The sequence below is a fragment of the Melozone crissalis genome, unplaced genomic scaffold (genome assembly GCF_028551555.1).
Source record: "Melozone crissalis strain CALT ecotype California unplaced genomic scaffold, PUWL_Pcris_2 ptg000023l_1, whole genome shotgun sequence".
Classification (NCBI taxonomy): Eukaryota; Metazoa; Chordata; class Aves; order Passeriformes; family Passerellidae; genus Melozone; species Melozone crissalis.
Window position 1 is genome coordinate 6,086,658 of NW_026535801.1, and position 9,618 is coordinate 6,096,275.

Sequence of the window (9,618 nt, forward strand, 5' to 3'; positions counted from 1 at the left end):
TATCCAGAACTCAACAGGATGAGCAAAAGAAAAACTGAAGTGTGGTGGAAATTGAGCTGTGAGCTGTAAGCCAGGCAGAAGGTGGCAGTGCAGGTGTTTGGTAAAGGCTGGAGCAGCAGCAGCACAGGAGATGGAAGCAGTGTCCTGGAAGGGGTCTGGCTTATCCATTTTACTTGTTAGGGATGTAAATCACAGCCTAAGTTCTGATAAATAATGAGAATGGACACGGGAAAGAAAACTGTCATCTTTTAAATTTCAGCTGTAGGAAAAATTACCATTTCAAACTGCTCAGTTTCAATCATTTCCAACGTTAGAAATTCCAACACTTACACGCTGTTCCTGGAGGGAAAGCATGTACTTTTCTGGTCTAATGAGGATCACTAACATTGAGTGACTGGCCACAGAGTAGCTCTCCAGAAGCATTCCTTTGAAGACAAGCAACCATTTTTGTGTGGGGAGTCCTTGTTAAGCAAGTTGTGGATTATCAAAACCATTTCTTTGCCTTACAAATCACAGACCTTGAGGACACATCCATCAGGAAGCTGTCCTTGCACAGGGGAGACCATGGAGAAATCTCTTAATAAAACCTCAGGAAAGACTGGCAGAGCAAAAGCTTGGCTGCTTTGCCTGTCTTGTTTGCCCTGATAAAATGTGCTACACCTCTCTCTGTAAGCCTTGTCCTTACTCTTGGGGAGAACAGAGGTTTTTCAGAGTGATAATAAATTGAAGTGAATGTTTTGTTGGACTTGGATAAGGAAAGGGAGACACCATGGAGGCCGTGGATGTCTTCCATAGGATCTCAGCAGCATTAGAATAAACAGATTTAGGCAGCCAAAGATAAAATAGATGAGATAGAGATAGAGATAGAGAGAGAAAGAGAGAGAGAGAGAAAGAGAGAGAAATAGATAGATAGATATGAGATAGAGACAGAGATAGAGATGATAGAGATAGAGATAGAGACAGAGATAGAGATAGATATGATAGAGATAGAGATGATTAGAGATAGAGATAGAGATTATTAGAGACAGAGATAGAGAGATTAGAGATATAGAGAGATAGAGAAAAATATAGAGATGATACAGATAGAGATAGAGACAGATAGAGATGATAGAGACAGAGACAGAGCCACATGTTTGGATGAGGTTTGGAGCAGCCTGGGCTAATGGGAGGTGTCCCTGCCCATGGAAGGAGGTGAGCTTGGAGCCCCTTTCCACCCCAAACCATTCTGTGATGTCAAAGCAAAGGCAAGAGGGCAGCAAATGGAGGCACAGAGGCCCAGGGGCGGGCAGAGCATTTATCTGGGGTGTGCAGAGGGTACAGCACTGGTGCCAGGTTCTGTTGTGATGGTGCAGCATCAGCTGGGTAGCAGCAGCAGGAGGAAATGTGTTTGTGCATGCCCCAACAGCCAGCAGCCAAACTCCAGCCTGAGGAGAGTCACCAGCACGTCAGAAAGGAGGGAGATTTATGAAAGGATGTGTTACCAAAAGTTTCTCCTTCCCAGAGTGGCAGCTTTATATCTGCTAAACTGCTGAGATTCTTTCCACCGGCTTGAGCTGGGTTTGAGTCAGACTTTGGAGACACAAACACCAGAGCAAGTCCAGACACCACTGCAGTCATAAACAAACCTCCTGCCAGCTGCCCATCTACTCTTCTTCTGCATCAAAGTCACAAAAATAACAAATATGGCTCCTGAGAGGACTTTTTACGAGGGATGAGAGGATCTACCTGTACTTCCCTAAAGAACAAAAATGAAGCCAAAACCATTTCTCACAGCCAAGGGATCATAAGGAAAATTCAGGCTGGAGGAGACCTCAGGAGGTCCTCTCAGCCAACCTCCTCCTTGCCTGAAACCATCTTCTCTCTCCTTTTGAAAATGGCATGGAAAGCATTGTTGGCATGAACAGTGTTTCATCTCTCCAAAGCAGTACTGGCTGGTACAAAGAGAATAAATTCCTTTTTTGTTTGAATTAGGAGAAATAGAAGATCTGTGAAACCCATCTGGAGGGCAGGTTTGGAATGGATTCATCCCTCCATGAAACTGCTTTGATACCTGTTACTCAAGTGACCATGGGCAGGTTTAAATGTGCATTTTCCCATTCCTCCCGAGGTGAAGGAGCTGGAGGGAGGAGTGTTGGGAGCCTGGAGCCACTAGGGCAGTTCAGCCAGCCTGGGCCCTGGCCAGAGGGGTGATGTGGTCAGCAGGGAGCCAGCAGCACCCACAGGGTCAGGGTGAGCCCGCTGGGGATGAAGGGGGAGGGAAGGAAGGGCTGGGTGTTATCTCAGTGATTGGGAGCTGGCCCAGGATTTGGAAACTCAGCTGCCATTACCAGACATGCCCCATCTGCCTCTGCCCCTCAGGTCACCCAAAAGCAGATTGGAGAGGTTGTGCCTCCTAGAACTGGTGGCAAAATGCTCTTCCTGTGCTGGAGGTATTGTCAAGGTCTTGATATTTCTGCATCTGTCTTCAAGTAAAGCTTTGTATCTCTAAAATGTTCACCATGCTATTATCCAAAAGGCTCTGCTATAATACTTTCAAGATGTTTTGCTTCAATTTTGACTTTTCTTTTTTTTATATATATAATGCTCTCCAGCTTTTTAATATAAGCCAAATCAAGCATTGTTTCTATCCAGAAAATAGCATTTCAAATTTAGATCACAGCAGTGCTGAACCCATTGGGTTCTTTCTAAATTCAGGGGAATACCTATTCCCCTAAATAGTTTCAATTCTGATAAATCAGAATTGCCAGGCAGAATAGCAGTCAGTTTAGTTTTAAGTCCTAACCCTGCCCAATACTTAATTCTTTTTGTGATCTGCTTGGGGATGCACTAACACAGTGTGCTGCACAGCTGTCAGGAACATCCCAACCATTTTTCGAGGGAAAATTGCATTTCAAAACAAAAGGGAAGGGCATCTTTTAATCATTTTGACTATGTTTAAATGAGATCACCAAGAGAGACTATAGCTCTGCATAGACATGTGCAGGCATGCCTAGGAATTTGGCTTGCCTGCAGTTTATCTGTCCCAATTAAAGGCAGATGCAGCCTTTTGCTTCCATGGACATTTATGAACTGGTAGATGTGCTAACAGGGGAGAGCTCACACACAGCAACTGCTCCTGATCTAATCACACACATTCCTACAGGGCTGTTTGGCTCCAGCTTGCCCAACTGCAGGAATATTTCAGTTTTCTTTCCTACCTCCTCGGACAGGAATCACCCACGTTTGGGTAATCAGGCAGTTTGCAGTTTGTGTCACTTCTCCCCAGTCTGTGGCTAGAGAGGGGAATTACAGCATGGGCAAAGTGGCTTAGGCTCCAATTCTGCTTTGTAGATGAGAAGGAGCTTCATTGGAGTACCTGCAAACCTACTGGGAATGCTGGTGAGTGGCTCAGAAAGCTTGGCAGGTACTGAAATCTGCCTTGTGCTCAGGAGTTCACTGGAGCTGAGCACCATTGTCACCCTGAAGGGCTGGGGATGCCCTGCTGAGGAGCACTTCAGGTACCTGCTGAAGCTGCCAGGCTGCAGCTCTGATGGAGTGGGGACAGCAGGAGACAGAGAGACCCGACCAGCTCCCCTGTTAGAATCCTGGATGCTGAGAACTTTAGACTTTCTGTGCTAGAACCCAACCAGCTCCCCTGTTGGAACACTGTTTACTGAGAATTTTAGACTTTCTGTGCTAGAACCCGACCAGCTCCCCTGTTGGAACACTGGTTACTGAGAATTTTAGATTTTCTGTGCTGCCAGGCACTGACCCCCCAAAAGAACACTGCATTTGACCTGAGGCCGTGGAGAAGGCTTCCAAAATTGAATGATATCACTGGATTGTGGGTGTGGAGTTTGAAGAGAAGTGTGTAATATCACATGGTGGAAAACTTAGAGTTTAAGGTTTTAGAATACAGTAATAGATATAAAGCAAGATGGAGGTTTTAGGGCAGTGGCTGGTCCTTCTTCTTCACCTTCTTCTCCATGGGTTTGGGTGGTTTTGTGTAATTGGATAGAAAAGTCCACATTGTGGGGCATTGGTGGTTGGTTACTGGGTTAAAAGTAAAAATAATTTAGGTGTCATTTCTTAATTGTACAGTTTATCCTTATTTCTTAATTGTACAGTTTATCCTTGTAGAGAGGGAGATAGGGCTCCATTTTTACTTTGTTAGAATGAAGCACTGTAGGACTCACAGTTTGTGAGACTGTGACATAGATAAGAACTAATAAACATCTGAGTCCCAACAAGAAAAATAATCTCAAGCATTTAGTCCCAACCCTGGCAAAAAAGAAGAAAAGACTCTGCACTCCCCTGCAGCCCTGGTGTCACCCATAAACCCAATCTGACCCAGACACAAGTCAGAGGTCACTATCAGCTCCTCTCAGCAGTTCTTGCTCTGAAGAAGAAGGATTAGCCTCTGCTTTAAAACTTCTATCTTGCTCTCTGGATATTACTTTATCATAAAACCCCAAACTCCAAGTGTTCTACCTTGTGTGATATTACACACTTCTAATCAAACAATACACTCGTAATCTCAGTGCTATTAGTCAATGTTGGAAGTTTTCTCTATGGTTTCAGGTTAAATGTAGTGCTCTCCTGGGGGTCAGTCTGTCAGTACAGAAAGTCTAAAACTCCCAGCACACAGAACTCCACACCTGAACAGCAGCAGTGCACAGCAAGCTCAGTTTCCAGAGGCAAACACCCAGCCCATGGATCCAGCCCCCTGGATGGGAGCCAGCACAAACCCCTCAGGCAGGCCTGGCAGACAAGCAGGATGTCTCAAGGTAAGCTCAGTGCAGTTTTTGTTCCTGTGCTCATAAATACTCCTTGCTAATGCTGATTTCTCTATGAGCTACATACTATCAAGAGTTTCAACAAGTCTCACAGCAAGGCCCATGCTTCACACCACTGCAGTGCATATGCAGGACCAGAGGGCCCTTTCCCACCCTCCCCAGCCCTCATTTTTCTTAACAATGACAATTTACATCACTGCCCACCACCTTTTTTCAGATTCTTTCCTTATCTTTATTATTCCTATTTCATGTTATGTTTATCTTTATGTGTTTTTTACCTTTGAGCCTTCCCTTCCCCACCTCCCCATTTCCTACATTGCAATATTGTAAATATTGTATATTGTAAATCTGCATGGTTTAAAAGATGATGAGGTGGTAGGGGCTGACTAGGAGCAGGATCCACTGATGGCAGTGGTTACCAGGCTTTTCCTCTATTTAGGAAAAGATGTAACCATGGAACTATGTGAGGTGACAGTCAGCAAACCTACAGCTCTGCTGTGAAATATGTGCACAGACGTAAGCACCAGCCTGTGACTGCATCTCCCACACATCACTCTGTGCAGGAGAACTTGCTGGAAATAGCAAAACTCTTCCCTTTTTTAATGATTCATTCAAATACAGCCACTGGATTGAGGGGAGAGAGCTCGAGGTTCGAATCTGGGGGGGCTGGTAGTCACTGAGCAGTTTCTAGATAAAAATAAACACATTTCCCAACACTGAAAAAGAATCATCCAGAAGAGATGAGTGGCCACTCCACCCAGCTTTTCATTCCTGTGCTTGCAGCTACTTTTGGAGATGCTATTCTCCATTCTTTTTCATTTATTTTAGATTAGAAACCAGTTGAACTTGATGAACTGGATAAAAAGGTAGGGGAAAAATGAAGATGAGCAAGGAGAGGGATGGCTGTGAAGTCCTGACATTGGGTTTTGACATTGGGTTTTCCCTTGCTAAGCTAAAACTTGGAGAACCAGCACTGCAGAGTAATCCCTCCAAAGACACAAAAGGCCATAATGCACCCATTTATTCTTACAGCCTTGCACAAAAGGGGTTTTATGTGCAGGGAGGATAATTGTGGGTAAGGAAGAGGTCAGCGTGGATGATGGGACTAAGCTGTAAACACACCTGACTGAGGCAGTTTATCTTCCTGCTTTAAGTGCACCAAACACTATTTTTTCACTTGGATTCCTTTGTCCAACACCTCCATGATTCAGCAGGATGTGAGCCCACATGCCCCAGCCAACAGAGCACCATCACTCATGGCAAGTGATGGCACCCTTGAGACGTTTCTGCTGCTCCAAAGGTGGGTGAGCAGCAGCAGGTGGAAGGATGCTCAACCCTCCCTGTGCCAGGGCTCCCAGGGTGCCATCCCATCCAGCTCCTTCCTGTCCTGCAGTGAGAATGGAAAAGGTCAGGACACAGCCCTCAGTGGCTTGGGGACGCTCTTCTGGTGACATCAACTCTCTGACAGAGCAGAGCAGAGCAGAGCAGAGCAGAGCAGAGGGTCTGTGCCCTGGAGCTCCTCACATAAATCACCACAGCTCTGCTGAGCCCAGGTGTCCTGGGGCCTGGCCCCAAACACTGGGCTTGTGCAACTTCTTCTGGCTGTTTTGGGATGATTTGTGCCTTTTGAAGGTGCAGAAGGGGCTCCATCCTGAGCCAGGGCCAGTGACCTGTAGCTGGGGTTGGTGTGTGATAAATGACAGCGAGGAGCAGAGGGCAGCTACTCTGACTCTCACATATGTCTGCAGCAAACAAGGGGTGGAAGCAAACACACATTCTGCTATTTTAACCTGCTATTAACTTTCCAGTTTGAATTTCCAGCACTTGTTACAGCCTTTTGTTGGAATGATTTCCCACCCCAGGAAGAGGCAGATGTGATGTTTTCACAGGCTGCAAGTGCTTTGTGCTTGCTTTGCCCTGCATGGGTCGTTCAGCTTGTCTTCGTTTGAACAGACAGGTGTCTGCTAAGGAGGGCAGGAACCTCTATTGAAATGGAAAATGCAAACCCCCTCCCTCCAAATTGTTATAATTTTGAAATTAAAGGGCTTTCAGGCAAAGATACGGGAGCAGGAATAACAGCTCTTTACTAGGAAAAATTAAATTAAAATGCAGTAACACAAGACAACACTGCCAGAGTCAGAACAGGAGCTGCCCCCCTGTGTGTCAGGGTGGTGGCACAGTCCCATGCCATGGTGGCTCAGCCCTCCTGCAGTGCCAGCTGTGGTTCTGCTGGAGCAGGGATCCTGCACAAGGGGGGAGTTTTCCTCTGAAGCTCCAGGGGTGCTGGAGATGGGCCTGGGCTCCCTCTGGGAATGCAGGGCAGCAGAAAGCTGCTCCTCTGGGAATGCAGGGGAGGAGAAATCTGCTCCTCTGGGAATGCTCTGGTGTTCCCAGGCTTAGATTGTATCCAGGTAGGAATGCTTGGCTCCTCCCCTGGGCAGAGCATCTCCTCATGGGATGCTGGAATTTTTTCAGCCATGCAGGGACACTCACTGGCCATGGACAGCAGAGATCTCCTGGAGAGAGGCTGGCTGTGGAAGAGATAAAGAAAACTGCCCCATGAACAGAAGAGAACTGCCCCACCTCTGACAGATGAGAATAGAATACACAGCCCCATTTGCAACCTAAGACACAGCTGGAGACCATCAGTGGGTACAACCAGAGCAACCATTCCAGCTGAGGACTTTATTTAGTTTTAGTCTTCATTAGGATTTTATTTAATTTAGTTTTAGGAGTGAAGGATGCCTTGCCAGGCAGAAGTGGGCATTTAGGCAACACAGTTTGATGGGGGAGCTGAAAAAAAAGTGTGACCCAGCATTTGCCCACCGTGGAACGCAGGAACCTCTCCAAAAATGACTCTGGGAGGAGGAGGGGGTAGCAGGCAGTTCTCTCTTTCTACCTTTACCAGAGGCACTAACCCCTCCTGAGCTGATATTATTCTCTATGAAATAGCCTATAAAAGATTAAATTCAAGCTATCTATTTGTATTCCTCCTGTGTAGTCCTTTGAAGCACATTTTAATTCTCCCTGTTCCCCAGCCTCATTTCAGCTGGTGGTGGTGGAAGGTATTTAAAGTTACAGCCATAATCCCATGGGCCACCATGAAAGAAATTAGAAAAAAAAAGAAGTAGGAAGAAACCCAGAAAGAAACCCCAGGTCTGTCTGATGCACAGCACTGCTTATATTTCAATTACAGTGAGCGAGGGGCCAGACTCAACAGAGGCTGAGACGGGGAAAGGAAGAATTATGTTGGAAAACCAGACAGGGAATCCATAAAAGAGCAAGTGGCTGTAAATGGCTAACCCAGGTAAGGCAGTGGGCAGGTGGTGACTGTGCTTCCCACCAGAACTGAGCACCCCAACATGACTTGTGAGAAACACTTTGCTCACTTTGAAAATTTGAAAAGGTTTATAAACCTCAACAAAAACACAACAAAGGACTACATAAGGAAAAATTCACAGTGCTGGGAACTACCCTCATGCACACCATGTGACCAGTTTGTCTTCAAGATGGGTGCTCAGTCTTTTATACCCCTGGGGGTTGCATCAGCCAGCCCTGGCCCTCCCAAAGTCTGTCAGTCAGCTCTTCTTTGCCATTTATCAGTGGAGACTGCTTTCTTGTAACTGGATTGGGGGTCAGGTGTTGCCATGCTGCACCCCCTAAGCACCAAGCTTTTCCATTCCCAACTGCCCCATGCAAGGGACACATGTGCAGCTTCTTTGTACCTGTCCCAGACAGCCCAGGCTGTCTGATGGCAACAATACAGGGGGGAAAGGGAACTGTGGGGAGAACAGAGGGCATCTAAGCTACAATAACATAATTACACATCACTAAAGGCTTTCTGAATATTCACACAATAGTTATCTTTTAATTGTGAGAGCCAACCATCTCATGATCCATCTATAACAGCCTGACACTGCCTGAGGCTCTGACTCCTGCAGGGCCCTGGGTGATGGCATCCAAAAAGCAGCACCACTCTGGAAATGCAACTGCACAGAGCTGGTGTGGGGCAGGCAGCTTCCCAACACCATTTCCTTGCTCCAGATGTGGGCAGCAGGGGATTTCTGTCCTAGCACCGCTGTTTGCCTGCTGCTGCTGCCAAGCCCCGCATCGGGGGGAGGCACAGGCTGCTCAGGAGAGGCTATTCTCCATTTTTAACATTCAGGCAGGGAGGGATGAAGGAGGGATGAGGGATGAAGGAGGGATGAGGGAGGGATGAAGGAGCTCTCTGTGCTGCTCCCCCCGGGCACAGCCCCTCTGATAAGCGATCCCGCCCGAGTCCCAGGCTGACCTGGGCACGGCTCCCCGCACAAATACACAAATCCAGGCTCCTCTGGGAGTTCTCAATGGGGCTGGGCAGGGATTTGCGCCATGGCCGAGGTGACATGGTCCAGCTGCCTTCCCCGGGGAGGCTGGGGGCAGATAAACAGCCCGACTGGCTCCTCGATTCTCTGATTAGCCAGTGTTTTCCTCCGGGCTCTGTTCTCCACGTCTCATAAATCCCCTCGCTGCTTGGCCCCTGGGCAGCCCTGGGGGCTGTGAACACCCATCCTGCGCAGCATCCTGTTCCAGGGCTAACAAGGGAGCGTTTCAAAAAGCTCCGAGCAGGGCGATGCCAAACCAGAAACCTCGCAGAGGATGTTGCAAGCCGGGCTTTGAAGGCAGGGTTTGTTTAGGGACGTCAGGTTTCAGCTGGATCCACTGATACCGGACGTGCCAAGGAGAAATCCCAAGTACCGGGCAAAACTGAGTAAGATTTTCAGGATTTGGGTACCTTTAGCTGAGCAGCACATAAACATCCTGCCCTCTCCTCAGCAGGGAGGGGAGGAGAAACCACTGTGCC